Source organism: Vulpes lagopus, chromosome 1 (genome assembly GCF_018345385.1).
Source record: "Vulpes lagopus strain Blue_001 chromosome 1, ASM1834538v1, whole genome shotgun sequence".
In the NCBI taxonomy this organism is placed as follows: Eukaryota; Metazoa; Chordata; class Mammalia; order Carnivora; family Canidae; genus Vulpes; species Vulpes lagopus.
Window position 1 is genome coordinate 53,126,078 of NC_054824.1, and position 17,593 is coordinate 53,143,670.

At 42.1% G+C, this 17,593-nt stretch overlaps 1 protein-coding gene across 1 annotated transcript in view; it reads right to left on the bottom strand.

The window, feature by feature from the left end:
- The window catches only part of PAQR8 (progestin and adipoQ receptor family member 8), an 89,001-nt gene extending 80,434 nt beyond the window's left edge, over positions 1-8,567 (bottom strand). Inside the window, exon 1 of the mRNA XM_041762343.1 lies at positions 8,444-8,567. The gene's annotated coding sequence lies outside the window, so the exon portion shown is untranslated. The remainder of the gene's footprint in view (positions 1-8,443) is intronic.
- Between the last annotated feature and the right edge of the window lie 9,026 nt (positions 8,568-17,593).

A 17,593-nucleotide genomic window follows, 5' to 3' on the forward strand; every position in this document is an offset into this window, starting at 1 on the left:
GTTATGGAATGAAAGGCACAGCGTAGGGATATAGTCAATGATATTGTAATAGTGTTGTATGGTGACAGATGGTAGCTACACTTGTAGTGAGCATAGTGTAATGGATAGAGATGTTGAATCACTATGTTGTATGCCTGAAACTAATGCAACAATGTGTGTGAACTACACTCAAATAAAAAATAAAAAATTAAAATTAAAATAAACAAAAAATCTATTTTGTATTTAAAATAGCCAGAATTTGGGATGCCTGGATGGCTCAGTGGTTGAATGTCTGCCTTCAGTTCAGGGCATGATCCTGGAGTCCTGGGATTGAGCCCCATATCGGGTTACCTGCAGGAAGCCTGCTTCTCCCTCTGCCTACCTATATGTCTGCCTCTCTCTCTCTGTATCTCTCATGAATAAATAAATAAAATCTTTAAAAAATAATAAAAAAATAAAATAGCCAGAATTGGCTACTTTTTGCTCACTATAGAGAGCCCTGACTGATATATACTTCTCACACATCAGTTATCTCATGCAAAATGTGAGTAGTATAAATTACACATTATTAGCCCTAAATTAGATTTAAATGTTAAATAAGTAATCTAAATATCTCTCTTGCAAATAATTACCAGGAAAATTATCTCACATTTAAAAATGAAATCAGACTGCTTGCTTCTTTCTCCATTTTTTTTCTTTCTTTCTTTCTTTTTTATTTTTTTATTTTTAGTTTTTTTTCATTTTTTTTTCTTTCAAAGAAATTTACATGTATTAAAATAAGAAGAAAATGTCTGGGTGCCTGGGTGGTTCAGTTGGTTGAGCGTCCAACTCTTGGTTTTAGTTTAGGTCATAATCTCAGGGTTGTGAGCTTGAGCCCTGCAGCAGGCTCCATGCTTAGCATGGAGTTAGCTTGAGATTCTTTCCCTCTCCCTCTGACCCTTCCCTGTGCACATGTGTGAGTACAAATGCACATTCCCTCTCTCTCTCTAATAAACAAATCTTAAAAAAAAAAAAAAGAAAAAATGTCTGTGGGTGAGTTGGAAAGTTATTTTCTTTAAAAAAAACAGCTTTCACATCCTTTGGTAATAAAAATATTATAATATCTTGAACTCTATGGATATTAAAATTTTAATTAATGCAAGATATTATTTTAGAAAATGTATAAGAAAACTTTGATCTTCTAGGAAGAAAGATGATATAAAATATAAGATACCATCATTAAAAGATATTACAATAGGCATATAATGGACTTAGACATATGTGCACAGCCAGCTGGAAGAGATGGCAGGAAATGGAGTCTGTTCCAAGGGGCCAAGTGACCAGCTGATCCCTGAGAGATGTACAATATGGATGAAGGATAGCATGCACATGTGGGTCTCTGTGACAAGGGCTTCTTCCATATCAAAAAATACAGATATTGTTATTTTTAACAATGCACAGACATTTATATTTCACATTCTCTTTTAACTTGAGGTCATTTTCAACCTAGTTTTATGTAAGCATTTTTCTCACCTTGTTGGAGTTCTATTTCAAAGAGAAACTTTTAAGGAACTAGACAGGATGAGGCAATACATGGAGAGGCCAGGGGTAAACCCAGTGTCATTCAGAACCTCTATAAACTAGTGATTAGTGCTCAGTAGGCAAATGATGCTGTATCAGAGAGCATGAGGCAAATGACAGTGTTATCTGGGCAAGAAACACAAAATATAGTCCTGATACTCTCCCTCTGTGCCCCTATTCTCCATATATGCATGGAGTCTGAATAATTATTTCTTGATTTAGAGAGGAAAAAAATGCAAACTTATGCTCTAATTACCCCAGATATTCAATGATAAAAAATAGAACAAAATAAACTCATGGTTGAACTTGAAATTTTGAAGGAAATGTATGCTTGTGTTTTCACAGTTTTTTTCCTTCTAATTTAAAGATTAATTAGTGTATCCATGTCAGATTATCTCAATTTTCTTATCTGTGGTTCAAACTTGAATACTTAGAATTTAATAAGGCATAGTGATGAATATAAAAGAATAAAAAATAGGATTCCTGCTTTCAAAGAGCCTTTAGAATCTCAACCATGGATAACTGCAAGGGTCTGCTGGTCCATCTTCCTGAACCCTGTCTTTGTTCTTTGCTGAGTTTACCATCTACCCCACAGTTGATCTCTACTACTTCCATCATGTCTCACTGCTACTGCCAATGACTCCGTATGACTCTTAAAACAACTTTCAAGCCCCTCCACAGTATGGTCTGAACCCACTGTCTAATTTAGTCTTCCACCATTTTCAAGTGGGAATCAGGCAGTCAAGCTAGCGTTTCAACTGTTCTGAGACCAGTAAACCTATCTTTACAACCAGGCTCCTCTTCATGCTGCTCTCCCAACTCAATGCTCAGTCCCCTTCTCCATGTAATCAAATCCTGTCTATTCCACCTCTCTCTACTCAATTGCTTCCTTATAGGTCCATGTCTTATTTCCAATTTCCCTTTTTTTGGGGAAGACTTCATTTTTTGGAGAGCAATTTTAGGTTCATAGCACACCTGAGCAGAAGGTACAGGTATTTCCCATATATCTTCACATAATGCATAACGACCCTCATTATCAACTTCCCCCACCAGGGTGGTACATTTGTGAAAACTGAAGAACCTATGTTGACACATCATAATCACCCAAAGTACTAATTTACATTAGGGTTCACTCCTGGGTGTTGTACATTCCGTGGGTTGTACAAATGTATAATGACATGTATCCACCATTCCTATATCATACAAAGTATTGTGATCTCCTTTCAATTCTAGACACTTTCACATTGCTATTTATTTACTTTAGGAGTGTGTGCTCTTTCAGTTATTAAGCAAATATTTCATAAACACTATTGTCTGACAGTGTAATTGACACTGGATGTATAGCTATGAAAAAAACAGACCTAGTTTCTACCCTCCTAGAACTTATAAATGAATGAGGCAAGATAGACTGTAAGTAAATAAATAAATGAATGCAAATAATTCAAGTGATAAGAGCTGCAAAGGCAAAAAAAAATAGAAAATTATGAATAACAGAGGGGCCTAAATTAGATGGGGTAGAGGGTGGGGACAGGGTGTGGTCAGGGAGGGTCTCCAAGGAAGTGACATTTAAACAGATCCTGAAGGATGGATTAGGCAGCAAGAAGGGTGGCAGTTATCTGCAAAGGCCCTGAGGTAGGAAGGAGCTCAGTGAATTTGAGGAAGTGAAAGAACCCAGGGGAGGCAAAGGAAAGTGGGAAAGATGAAGCCCTTTCTTGCTATCTAGACCTGGAACTCCTTAAGCCCAGAGACCCCATTTTGTCTTTCATATATTACCCTTCATTCCTACCCTGAGGACCAGGCACAGTATTTAACATATAGTAGATACACCAATACATTGATAGATTTGACTACTTTACTTATTTACATTCTTACTAAGATATCAAGAGTTTACTTAGGGAATTAGGATAAGTTTAAAATAATGCATAATCAAGTAGAGTTTTTTAAGACTTTTTTTAAGACTTTAAGGGTAGAAACTAGGCCTGTTTTGTTCATAGTTTTAAGTCTTTGTTTTAAGACTTTGTTAAGTCTTTGTTTTAAGACTGGGGTAGGAAAAAAAAAAAAAAAAGACTGGGGTAGGTTCCAGGCACTCTCATTTTCAGAGGCCCTACTATCCCCACATTATTCCAAACGTGTTCAAATGGGCCCATAGTTTACATCAAACATTGTTTATATGTTACCACCTAAAAGTAGAGTTGAGTCAAGTTGTTTTTCATGATGATAAATTTGTGGACATTTAAAGACACACATATTAATTTTGATTATGCAAGGTTTTTTTAAAGTTGATTTACTTTCAGAGATCTCAAACATTTTTTTAGACCCTAAAAAGAACTGTAGGTCCTAAGCATTTTGCATAAGAGGTACAGCCTGCAATCAATGGTTGAACTGGTTATAAAAACAAATGCACAGGGATTTTGAGATAGGAAAGATGAGGGAAAGGAGATGTCAGCAGAGCAGGTCTCACATGCGGCTTCTGGTAACCTGCTGATTTGCCTGGCCAATACTACTACTCCCAGGAAACAGGAAGTAAGAGGGCATTTGGATCCCAAAGCAGATGCTAGTGAGTCAATTGAAAGCACTAGGAGTCTTGGTAAGAAGTAACCATATCTTTTTAAAAATTTTGGAGTATCCAAGGACAGACAGTCAGATTTTATGAAGGCAAATGTCAAACCATTCAGGAAAAAAAGTTAGGTCTGATTACCTGGCCAGAGACACTGAACAGAAAGATATCTCTAGAAGGTGAGAGAGCTGTCAAAAATCTGATACCGAGGACACAATGAACAATGTGGATGGCAGGAAGCTGAGAGCTACAGACACTGTGCAGGTTGAAATCCAAGCTCATTGAGGTCAGATTTGGAAAAGACCAACTGGGAAAGAGAAGGCATAGATACAAAGACAGCGTCTTTGTTCAGACTGCCAGAACATAACACCATTGACCGGGTGGCTTACACAACAGACATTTATCTCTCACAGTTCTGGAGGTTAGAAAAGAAGTTCAGGATGAAGGTGCCTGCAAAGTAGGTGTGATTCTGAGGCCTCTCCTTTTGATTCTAAGTTGCTCGCATAACCTCCTCTTTGTGGGCAAGGAGGGGGTGGAGAGCAAGCTCTCTGGGGCGTCTTCAAATAAGGGCACTGATCCTATCATGAGCACTCCACTCTCATGACCTCATCTAACCCTGAGTATCTCCCATATACAACCACTGGGGAGGGGGTTAAGGCTTCAACATGTGAATTTTGAGCAATATAATTTAGTCCACAGTGGAAGGGTACACCTAAAAGAGGAGCAAGGGGATGAGCTGAGACTTGAGAAAAATAAGCACAGTTCTTTTTTTAAAAGGCAGTGTAATAATGAAGAAAAGAATAGGGACTTCAGATTCACACAGTACTGACTAAATCCCATTTATTAACTATGTAGCCTTGGACCAATTACTTAACATCTCAGTTTCCACAGCTGTAAAGTGAAGATAAAAATGCATACAATATAGGGTTGTGGTAAAAATTAGGAGATTGAGGGGTTAAAGTGCCTGACACAGAAAAAAGGCCCTTTGAAGCTTTTGATGGAGCATGGAAGGCACAGGAGTGTGCATCAAGAGCAGAAGATGTGGTGGTAATGCGTGACAGAGAGAAACTGTTGAGTGCTGAAATGCACTGTTCACGAGTACCAGTTCTAGTGAATGGGAGGCAGGACTGGGCAGCTTCTCTAGTACCTTCCAACTCTGAAGTCCCATAAATCCATTTACCTGTGAAGAAGCAGATCTATTCATCTCACCTACTTTGCTGTAACTATCAATCCATTTGTCTCAGCACTCTTCCAAATATCTCTTTCAATCTTCCTTATGGTCTGACAACCTAATAATAGTAGCTATTATTATTCCTATTTTACAGAGGTACAAACTGAAACTCAAAGAATTGGATCACTTACTTAGCCCAAGATTATACTGCTGGAGAGTAACAGAATCTGGATTTGCATCCAGGACTTCCTGGCTTCCACCTCAAAACACCAGCTTTCCTGATCCAACTTTCGTGAAGTTGAATGTTCGTCAGACAAGAATCAGTAGGAAGACACTGGAGCACAAAATGAGTGGGATATTGTAAGAGAACGCCCAGCTTCGAATGAGCTTATGTCTCAAAGGTTGAACAAATTCCATTTGGGGTACCAACAGAATTTATATATGAAAAGACTGTTGGCAGTTGTTCAGGGACTGTGGAGCCAGGGAGGGGTGCCAGAAGGCTGGATGGGTACACACTGTTCCAATTTGTGAAAAGGGGAAGAAAGTAGATTTTGCAAACTATAGATGCCAGTCCTGGGCAAAGTTCTTGAAGGGCAAGTTGTGAACATAAAAAAAAAAAAAAGGAAGGAAATAATTATTAGGTGCCAATGAGTTTTCAGTGAGAAGAAATTATTCTAGATAAACCTTTCTCCCCTCTGTGATAAGGTAAAATACCGCTATGTTTTTATTTAGACAAGTCATTTTGTTCATTCTGATGAACAAGTTAGAAATGTATATACTGGGGGATAGACAAATGGAGTCATAACAAGTTAAAAACCATTCTTTTCAATTTAATAAATAATTTTAAATGTTATTGTTTCCATGAAAAATATAAATTTTGGCTATTCATTTTTTTCATTTCTTTCTATCATTCTTTCTCTTCTTTTTTTCTATCATTCTTTTCTTCTTTATTTCTGTCACTCAATAGTTTTTGAGCATCTCTATCCATCTGGAGAGCCACAAAAAGGCTGACTCAGTGCCCTAAACTCAAAGTGTTTCAAGACACTAGGGTTCCCACTCTTAATTCAAATCCTGGGCTCAAATCCCACCTCCATCAGCTCACTAGATTTGTGACCTGTGGAAATAACTTGACCTCTGTAAGCCTCAGCTTCCTCATTCACAAAATGAGGATAAAAACAGTACTGGCGTCATCAGGTTGCCTTGTGTACAGTAAGCATTCAATAAATAGAGCTATTTTTATTTTCAATAAACTGTTCTAAGTTATGGCACTTAGGGAAAAAAGCAGCACAGGATCCCAATGTTAATCATGGCCATGTCCTTTCCTATGTCTTTCGAGATTCTTTTATCAGCTCCTTTTTATTTATGTGGATAAGTAATTTGTTTAATTTTCTAGGCCAAACTTACTTCCTTTTGTGGTCAGTTTCCATAGGTTTTATATCAACTGAGGGCTTCAACTTGGCTTCCTAGAACATTATTTTCTTATGCTTACGAGAGGCAGATCAAGGCTCCAGTGTGGCCCTATGAAGTACAGGAGGAGACTAAGTAGAGAAATCAGGGTCAGCCTTCTGGGAATGAGTGCTACCTGGGGTTAGACTGGGGGTAGAGTACAGGCCCAGTCTCAAATACCCATGGACACCTGACATGTAGGAATGTGTGAATCTGGCTTGGTAAAGACTGTATCTAGTAACTGTCTTTTGTTGATTTGTGCAAAATGTAGGTCCAGTGTTGATGGCATGTATGAATCTTTTTTTTTTTAAAGATGAAAATACAGAGTTTTATAAGAAATCTCCTAGTATTTCACTGTTAGCAACTAACTTAAAAACGAAACAAGTCTGAGAAGCAAGATTCAGCCCACTGGCCATGAGCTTGGCTCCTGAAAGTGTTCAGTGTTCCACGGGCTAACAGCCTCCCCAGTCAGATCTACGCCCTCCCCTACAGAGGAGAAAAGGGACTCTGGAAGTCACACAGCTAATTGTAGAAGCTAGGAGACTAGAACCAAGCTGACAGAGGCAGAGTAACCTTGTAGTTACAGGTTGAATTTAAGCATTTATTTATCAGTCAAAATCCTCTAGTGGCCAGCTTCTTGCACCAAAGAACCAAGTTTCTGTGAACCTTGTTTTGGAATTACTGGGGAGAGTCTTTACTGCAAAGAGAGGAAGTGGGAAGCCAGAACTTCTAGGTTTTATTTTTATTTTAAGGGTTTTAAAATTTCTTCCACTCTCCTCTCACTTTTGCCTATCTTTTTCATTTTGAGAGCCAAGTCCCCAAACTGCAGAATCCAATTCAGGTGGTCCCTTCCAGGTGTCACTCACATGGTGGACCTGTCTCTGCTTACCAACTCTCCTTTGTTGCAAGGATCTGTTTTCAGCTAAGAGTGTGCTTGGAATAAGTCTGATAAATTCACTCACTTCAAGTGTTAATAGCAGCAAGGCCCAGGTATCTGATAAGAATAAGAGCCCGCAGTCACCTGTTATCTCTTCTGGAGGGTTTTTGCGTTTCACACTCTTTTAACTTCAAAGTCAAAAAGTCTGTCCCTGTAAGGGCAGACCCCTAGATAGCTGGCTGGGAGAGATCCTTTCGTCCGCCTGGGGAGTGAGAGAACTGTTTTCCCACAGAGGTTAGAGCGTGGCCAATCCGGCAAAAGAAGACAATTGAGGATTTTCAGGAAATGCAGATAGGAGTCCCTCCAGCTATTTTTAAAACGTTTCCGCAAATTGGACATATGTATATATATTCATATAGCTATATGATATATATTAATAATTTGCATATCTATACAATATAGAGTTATATATAAATATATTTATATAATATAAATTATATATGTGTGTGTGTGTGTATATATATATATATATATATATATATATATATATATTTTTTTTTTTTTTTTTTAAAGCAAGTAGACGTGGCTTGGAGGAAGCAAGGAGGAGAGAGGGGCCTAGAAGAGCCAGGGAGGAGGGACGGTGGGCGGGCGGAGGGCGAGCGCAGGCGGGAGGGGAGGCCTTGGGGCCCGCGCAGTGGTGAGAGGCGCGCGCCCTGCGCGGGGTTCGGGCAGCGCGTAGGTCCGCGGGGCTGTCCCCCAGCAGCGCTGCAGGGGAGCTCGCGCTAGGGCAGGGCGGCTCGCTGGCCCAGCGCTGCCGGTGACCCCGCCGGGGCTGGGGTCCGCAGGTTCTTACCTGTCTCCGCTCAGAAGCCGAAGTTCAGGTTGGGTGAACAGAGCCCGGCTCAGAGGTGAACCAGCGAGTCAGGTCAGTCCTCGGTTCACTGCATCTGCGCTGCAAGGACCTGGTGCAGGTTTTCGAATTTATCAAAACCCCCTTTTCCTGTAGGGACGGCCCGGAAGCCGTAACGTGGGCGGTGCTGGCGGAGAGGTAGAGCAAACCTTGGGAGAAGGGACAGAGTAGAGCAGTCAGTAAAGGTGATCTGGGGGCAGCTTCTGTGAAAAAAGCTTCAAACCAGAATGGAAAAATAAAATTTTTAGACTGTCCTCATCCATGTACTGTCCTTTTTTTTTCTTAAAAGTTATGTGTTGCTGGGGGAGGAGGCATTGGGAGCATTCATTTTTCTTCCTTTCCACTTCCCACCAACCAGTTGATAGCAACTAATTAGGAACAGGACTTGCTCAAAGGTAGGCAATGGGATGCTGAGAAAATCAGCTGGAAACTCCTCTTGCCTCCATCTCTCCTCGTGGGGTTCAATGGGACCAGTCTATGACTGCTAAGGAGAACTTTAAATGATTTGTGAAAAGACCTGACATCTAAGGTGGTAAGTTGAGTTAATGATAACAAAGGAGGAAGCACTAGGCACTCAGTTTTTAACATGTTAGGAGGAGGTATTACTAAAGACTGATTGTGAAGATGTCTTACATCAAAGGAAATAGGCAGAAAACGCAGAATAGAAACTCACATTTCCTCTTGATCGATGGGGGTTGGTTTAGCTGTTATTTCCAAGTGGAAGATGCCAGAAAGTTTAGTAAGAGAGCAGTTTTCCAATAGGTGGACAGAGAATATACTATTAAAATGAGATTACAGTGAGCCCCAAGGTTGTGACCGTAACTAATAAACTTCTTCCCATTCAGATAGGAGATATGTTTAATTACTACATGGAAGGATTCATCTAAGTTATAAAACCCCGAGTGCCAGAATATTCAGTCCTGCCCAAGTCAAGAATCAGCCACCAATAGCAAGCACAGACTTTCCATTTACAAACAGCCACCTAGAAAGGGATGAGTAGTCACTGCATTTTCTTTCTCTAAACTGCTGATCTAATAACCAAGGTGAAATGTAATCCCTTGTGCCTGTTGGAATTCCTAGCACATAATAAGGCTCAATAAATATTTGTGGAATGCATTGCTGAACTCATAATGTTTACTACATTATATATATATATATATACATATATATCTTAAGATTTTATTTATTTATTCATGAGAGACAGGGAGAGAGAGAGAGAGGCAGAGACACAGGCAGAGGGAGAAGCAGGCTGTCTGCAGGGAGCCCAATGCAGGACTCAATCCCGGGACTCCAGGATCATGCCCTGAGCCCAAGGCAGGCGCTAAACCACTGAGCACCCAGGGATCCCTTACTACATTGTATTAATTAGACTTGCTTAGAAATAAGCTCCGAGATGCAGTTTTAGCCATCTTTAGCTGATATGGGATCTGGCCTTTTAAATTAGTCCAAGGAGGGGAGCCTGGGTAGCTCAGTTGGTTAGGCAGCTGCCTTTGGCTTGGGTCATGGTCCCAGGGTCCTGGGATCAAGCCCCAAGCCAGACTCTATGCTCACTGCAGAGTCTGCTTGTTCTTGCCCCTGCTCATGTTCTCTCTCTCTCTCTTTCTCTCAGATAAAGTAAATAAATAATCTTTAAAAAAAGATATAAATTAGCCCAAGGATGTAAGAGCAACAACGTTAGGGTTAGGTGAGTCCACCCTATTTGCTTTACAAGGAGAACACTTGACACGCACTGAGAGGAGGTATCTTCCCTAGGCACATACAGCCTATGGAGCTGGGATATGAACACTCCTAATCCTACGTAGGACGGACACCAGCTCTTAGAAAAAGATCAGCCCAAAGGACACGTGACGATATAGAAGTAGATTTTCATTAGGGAAAAAAACATCAGAAGAGGCATTGCAGTGATGTGTGAAGTCCTTAACAGTCTCTCAGTCCTGACATTAAGCCCTCATAGGGTCATTAGAAGTGACTTGGCAATGTGGAACTCTCAAATCTAGAACTATAAATGCTAATGTTAAAGTTATTCTGTCTTGTGGTTGTTCATTCTGAAAACTCTAAGGAATAACTGATCTTTTATTGTGCTTCTGTGAAGCAGGTCCTTCATAATAAAGAAGTTGAAATCCAGGGTGTAATTTTTAATTAAAAGCCAGGCGCCTGAGATTGAAAAGCATTTTATCTTCTTGCCCTCCAAAAGATTAACTGATCATTTCTTCAGGTACTTCCTTGTGGGAGCATCAGATGATCAAGACAAGTGAAGGTCTTTGTATTTTCGGAGTAATCCTTGATTTTAGTGTGTGGAAGGGGACTTCCCATAGAATTTCACCAGTGTGTTTGCTTTGTGAAGAGATCCAGAAGCCCAAGAGAAATGAAAAGTCCTCCAGAAGGAGTCATTGAGAAGTCTTGTCTGTGAAGAAAAGAAGGCACACTAAGAACCTTGTCTAATTTGCTCTGAGCTCTTTTACCATAGCTGGGTTGCTGACTCAGTCTGCAAGAAAATGAACAGAAGTTGCTGATGTGTGGTTACACGGATGGAATTACATTCGTTACATCCAGTTCATAATGGCAGGCCTGATATTCATCAGCTAACTCAACCTTGAGCTTCCTGATGCCCACACCTACATAGGGGATAAGAATTTCATTGGCCATCATTAGGAAAGACATATACAGCAACATATCACTCTGCCTAACTCAGCTCAGTGGCACCCACAAGCCCCAAAGCACGCTCTGTGAATTCAGCCCAGGGGGTGCTGCCGCTGATTATGTAAGCCACCCTGCAAATGGGAGCCACTGTTGCCATGCTTGGCTGAGAGTAAAGAGGCTGACAAAGAGGCTGCCCTGGCCCAGGCCATGCAGGTCCACCTGAATCAAGCTGTCCTCCATACCTGGATGACCCATGCAGTCATCCACTCTCTGCTCAAAAAGCCACCGAAGCCTGCTATGTCCCAGTCCTTTGGGAGAAGAGCACACAGGACTGGGGCTCTCCCTAAACAATCCATCTTTGGCAAGAACTCTAGGCAGACAGACTTAGCCTTCACAGATGGAGGCAAGCCTTCTGGATGTCTCAGGAGACATTTTATGGTATCTGCAAAATCTGGTCCCGAATCTTCAAAGGGAAGCCACCCACACGAAGCTACCTTCCTCTGTGTCTCACAAAGTAGCTATTGGAATGTATCTGCTGGCCTCCCTGGTGCCTCTGGGCTGTGTAAATGAGCTCTCTGAAGTGGGCAGAGCTAGTTTTGGGTGTATTGTCCACCAGGTTGTGGATGCCATCTGTGCTACCTTTCGGCACCTCCAAGAAAACCAGTCTGACTTGGAGGAGGTCATGGAGAGGTTCTGGACAACAATATGGCTTCCTGATGTGTGCCGGGGCTACTGGAGGCACACATATCGAGGTGTCCTGCCCCAAAGGGCAGAAAAAGAACTATACAAATAGGCATCTGTACTTTTCAGTAATTCCTCAAGCTGTGGCGGGTCCTGATCTTCATTTCAGCCAAGCATTTGTTGGCTGCTCAGGGCAAGTAAAACTGACTGGATCCAGCCTTAATTCACATGTATTGAAGGCAAGTTATTTTTGCCCTACGGGAGGTGCAGGCACTCTCCTCTATCCAAAAAGAAATGGGGAAAGCCTTGTGGCCATAAAGCTTGTCCTTATGGGTGAATAGAACATACCTTCTCCATCCATCATGGCTGGCAGCCTCGTAACACCAAATGATCACTCATTGTATTTCAGTAAGTGGCTCTTGGCTTTCTGGGGGCACTATGGAGCAAGCCTTCAGGAACTTGGAAGGGTGGTGACAGTGTCTCCAGGGTAAGGTATATGTCAGGCACAGAACGTTTATGATATGTTCACTGGCTGTGACTGGCTCCATAATCTGTGTATCCACTGACATGAGGTCTTCCACCTAGAGTGGAACCAGTGCCTCCCACCCTGACTGTGGCATGGAGTAGAACTAGACTGCAGCCTGCCATGCAGACAAAGAGGCACAAAAGCAGCAGGAGTTCCAGGTGGGTCAAGTCATCAGGGCACCTGCTTGTCCCAAACCCAGCCAATTCAAGGTGATGACTATCTACTCTGCTTTTTCACTTGAATTTCTCCTTTAGGCCCTTTTTCTTCTTTCCATGTTAAGCTTCCCCTCTCCCAAAGGATAAAGCACTGCTATTAATGTTTGTCACACTCCAAAGGTGCTGTATCTTTCTATAAAGTGCCTGGAAAGGCCATGTAGGCTGGTCATCTCCAGAGAAGAGGAACAAATTGTCTGCACTGTCCCAGGGGCACTGTCACAGAAACTTGTTTCAGGTGTGTGGCTGATATACAAGCGCTGAGCAGTTTATAGTGGCAGATCTGCTCACCTGCTGGTCCTGCTTAAGATTTCCTTAGTGCTGCTTTTATCATCAATAAAGGCATAATGCATTTTCATGTACATTTACAGTGATATATACACACACCTATGCTTCTCTGGATCCATCCTATTCAAATAACAATAATCTATATTAATTTTCTATTGCTGCTGCAATTGCTATTGCCACAATCTTGGTGGCTTAAAACAACACAAATCTGTTATCTTGTAGTTCTGAAGGTCAGAAGTCCAAAATCAGCCTCAGTGTGCTAAAGTCAAGGTGTAGGCAGGGCTATGCTTCTTCTGAAGGCTCTAGGGTAGAGTCTGTTCCTTGCCTTTTGCAGCTTCTGGAAACCACCTACATTCCTTGGCTTATGGCCCCTTTCTCCATCTTCAAAATTAGCTGCAGAGCATCTTCTCTCCTTTCTGACACTGCTTCTATTGTCATATCCCCTTCCCCATCCTGCTTCTCTTGAGCTCTGAAGTCCTTTCCATATCTAACAATGATTCCATGTTCCCAAACTCAGAGAAAGTGCTTACAGCCAGGAGAGGATAGACATGTGCTAAAGTTGCCCAGGGACCCTTCAAGGCATGAATTCATCTTCCAAACAATGTCCTGGGCAGCACATGTACTGTTGAGTTCATTTACTAAAAGTTTTTTTTTTTTAATTTTTTAATTTATTTATTCATAGACACAGAGAGAAAGGCACAGAGACACAGGCAGAGGGAGAGGGAGAAGCAGGCTCCATGCAGGGAGCCCGATGTGGGTCTCGATCCCAGGTCTCCAGGATAACACCCCAGGCTGCAGGCGGCGCCAAACCGCTGCACCACCGGGGCTGCCCTAAAAGTTTTATGTGCTACAATGTATTAGGCACTAGATATACAAAAGTGAAAAATATATAGTCCTTGCCTTCAAGAATTCCAGTGGGATGAAAAGCCAAGCAACTGGACAGTTACACACAGTAAGAGAACTGTTGTGGAGGTAAGATCTGGGCATATGGCTGCAGAAGAGGGGCAGCCAATTGCGTAGACCTGTAAGAGTTTGCCCTTGAGCTGAGTGGTAAAGGACAAGCATGGGAGAGGGAGCTTGAGAAAGTAGGGCCTGCAGAAGGCACAGGAGTGAAAGCAATGTGTTGCTCCAGGAGAGTTGCAGGTAGTTCTGCAAGCTAGAGGCTGGAGTGGGGTGGCAGAGGCAGGTGGGGACCTGCCTGCCAGGCTAAGGAGGCTGAACTTCCTGTAAGCCAAAAGGAATCATTGATGGAATTAAGCAAGGCGTGACATGGTCAGTTTAGCCTCTTTTTTTTTTTTTTGGTAAGAATTTATTTATTTATTTATTTATTTATTTATTTATTTATTTATTTTAGAGAGGGAGAAAGAGAGTGGGAGAAGGGGCAGAAGGCGAGAGAATCTCAAGCAGACTCCCTGCTGAGGGAGGAGCCCAATGAGCAGGGCTGATCTCAAGACCCAGGAGATCATGACCCATAGATCATGACCTGAGCCAAAATCAAAAGTCAGAAGCTTAACCAAATGAGCCACCCAGGCGCCCCTCAGTTTAGCCTTTTAAAAGACAATCCTTTGTAGCACAGAGGAATGAGTTAGAAGGGGAAGAAAGAGGGCAGGAGAATCAGCTAGGAAATCAATGGGGAATATATGAAAGCTGGAGGCTGAACTGTATAGCTGTGTGTGTGTGTGTGTGTGTGTGTGTGTGTGTGTGTATAGGGGTGGGGTGGAGTGCACTTTATTGGATTACCCAGAAAGTTTTGCTTTGTTTAGCATCCACCCTCTTCTACTTGTGATTGGCTAGTGTAGCTTACTGGATGATGCAGCTGTCCATTCTCTGCTTTGGGGACTCCGAAGAAGATAGAGTTTCAGCAGCTGCCCTGACCTTTCAGGCAGTTTTCTAAAGGCAAGTATCTCCCCCCACCCCCCAAGCTGCCAGAGTCCTCTTCTATGCTGAGGCTCACCCACCCGCAGAGGCTGGAGCTGGCTAGAGTGAGAGGCAAACTGGGGACTGGAATTCCATAGAACTGGAGGAGGAGCCTCAGCCTCTCCATTTTAAGAAATGTAGCCAGACAAACCCAGCCATGTATCCAAACCCAGCTGTGATTTTGCTTGTTTTTGCCCTGTGCCCCTCCATTTTTCTCTTCCTCCCTCACATAATTTCCTGGAAGTAAAAAACCTCACAAGAGTCCATGTGGGGTGAGGGGTAGGTGGGGAGGATTTTAGGGTGGACCATGAGTGTATGAGCAAGCTCTACTAGTTAAAAAGTGTTCTTTAAAACAAAGTTTTGAATAGTCTTTTGAAAGATCTCTTTTAAGATTTGAGGGTCACCTTGGGGGTGGTGGTGATAGGTAATTTAAAAATGCTTTTTAATATTAATGATAATAAGGCAGAGAGGAAGCCTTTGTTTTGGTTGGGGGACATGAGGAGATAGGACAGAAGTTCAGTTATTTGTTAATATGGGGGTGAGAAGGAAGAGGAAATGACATGTTCTTGAGCTGTTTCAGGCTTGAGGGGTGAGGGAGGCTGGTCTTAAGGCCCCAAGAATTCTAAGCAATTGCAACCAGTGACCAGAGGAGAGGGCGTGGCACTCAAACCGTGGATGGAGAAGAGTAAAATCACAACTCAGGCCCATCTTTTGCTTACTTCTGCATTCTACCAAGAGATTACTGCTAGAAAGATAGTGGTGGGGCTCTGGTGAGATTAAGGTAAGCTTTGGGTGAAGCCTAAACATAGAAAAGTTCTGGAGTCCATCTCCTAGGACTCCATGGTCTTGGAACCTCTTCAGGTCTCAACTTCTTCCTCTGCCTGAAGCTTTAGCACTGCTTCACTTCTAGTGTGAAAATGTCATTGTCCTTGCTCATTGTAGACCTAGCAGCATTCTCTGAGGCCTCAGACAAGTTTATGATGATCAGGTGATCAGATCAGATCAGATCAGATCACCCAGTTCCTGGGGTGGAGACTTTTCAGCTACGTGGTAGGAAAGGAAGAGGGAAGGAGGCCTGCTTCTCCTGTCCCCTGCCATTCTTAACTTTCTGGAACCAAGGAAGGCAGGTGCTTACCCAGAGGCCGGGGTCATGGTGACAGCATGGCCCTGGGCAGAGGGAGGAGCTGAGCAACTGAGTGGAGGTTGAGATCATCAAAGGTACAGAAGGAGAGAAGCTCCACCAATGGTTTTATCATTATTTGGTGAAAAAACATCAAAGGTAAACCCTCTTACCTCCAGGAAAAAGGACAAGTCTTTTCAGGGAGTTTGAAAATATCCACTAAAACACCCACCTCCAAGGATTAGTTGGAAATGGCTAGAGAGAAGCACTTATGAGTTAAGTGTGTGTGTGGAGCTCCTACTCTCTGCACAATAACTGTAAATGAGATACTAAAGATGTTTTGAGATACTAAGGCAGTATTCCTGCTTACAAAGACTAAAAAAAAAGTCATACACAAAAGACTTAGCATAATACCATACAAAAAAAGAATGCTCTGGTGTAGGCTCAGGCAATTGTCACCCTCAGCCCACTCTGTGCTGTGCAGAGGGAGAAGGGTTAGTTGGCCTGTGTTTGCTAGTGGGAGACTTGCTACCACTGCCATATGTCACCTGCAGTGACCAGGGTGGTGAATCTGACTACTTTAGATACTTCATAGAAACAATCATATAGGGCAGCCTGGGTGGCTTAGAGGTTTAGTGCCGCCTTCAGCCCAGGGGGTGATCCTGGAGATCCAGGATCGAGTCCCACGTCCGGCTCCCTGCATGGAGCCTGCTTCTCCCTCTGCCTATGTCTGTCTGTCTGTCTGTCTGTCTCTCTCTCTCTCTCTCTCTCCCCATGTGTCTCTCATGAATAAATAAATAAAATCTTTAAAAAGTTAATCAACAATCATATAGCACTTGTCCTTTGGTAACTAGCTTATTTCACTTAGCACAAAGTCCTCCAGGTTCATCCATTCCATAGTATATGACAGGATTTCCCTCATTTTAAGGCTACATTGTATTCCATTGCATGTATAGACTGCATATTGTTTATCTATTCATCCACTGAGGGGCATTTATTTTGCTCCAATGTCTTGGCTACTGTGTATAATGCCAATGAACATGGGTATGCAAATACCTCTTTGACATCCTGATTTCAATTCTTTTGGATATATACCTAGAAGCAGGATTGCTACATCACATCGTAGTTCCAGTTTTAATGTTTTAAAACTGTCCTACTGTTTTCCCAAGATGATGTGCATTTTTATCACTAATGAATACCAAATCCTGTACTTAAGATAATGGTTGGGCATAAGGTAGACCCTCAAATGTCTTCGAATGATAACAAAAAGGACTTGAGGTTAACAAGAAAATTGACCTAAGCTTCACCACCATGGCCTCTCTTGGCTAAGGCCTGATTCATTAGAAGCCCTGATCCAGAAGCTTGTCCACCATTTGCTATGGGGCTGAGATAGAATGAAAACATAAGGAAGAAACCTAAAACACTAGCTGCTTTTGAATCAAGATCTTTTTATTAAAATTCTAAGTTTCTTTACTTCTTATTCACATTTTTATCTACCCCTTTCCTCTATTTAATTTTTGAATTTCTTCTAAAAGAAAAAGGAGAAAAAAGAAGCAAGAATCCAAGTCCCAATGGAGAAATCTTCCCAAAGTCCTGAGTACCTGAGTATGGCAGAGGCTGTGGTCTGTAGGTCTCATTCCTGGCCCAAGTGGCCTAGAGATGTCCTTAGGAGGGCTCTTATGGACATCCTCCTGGTGCTAGGTATAACT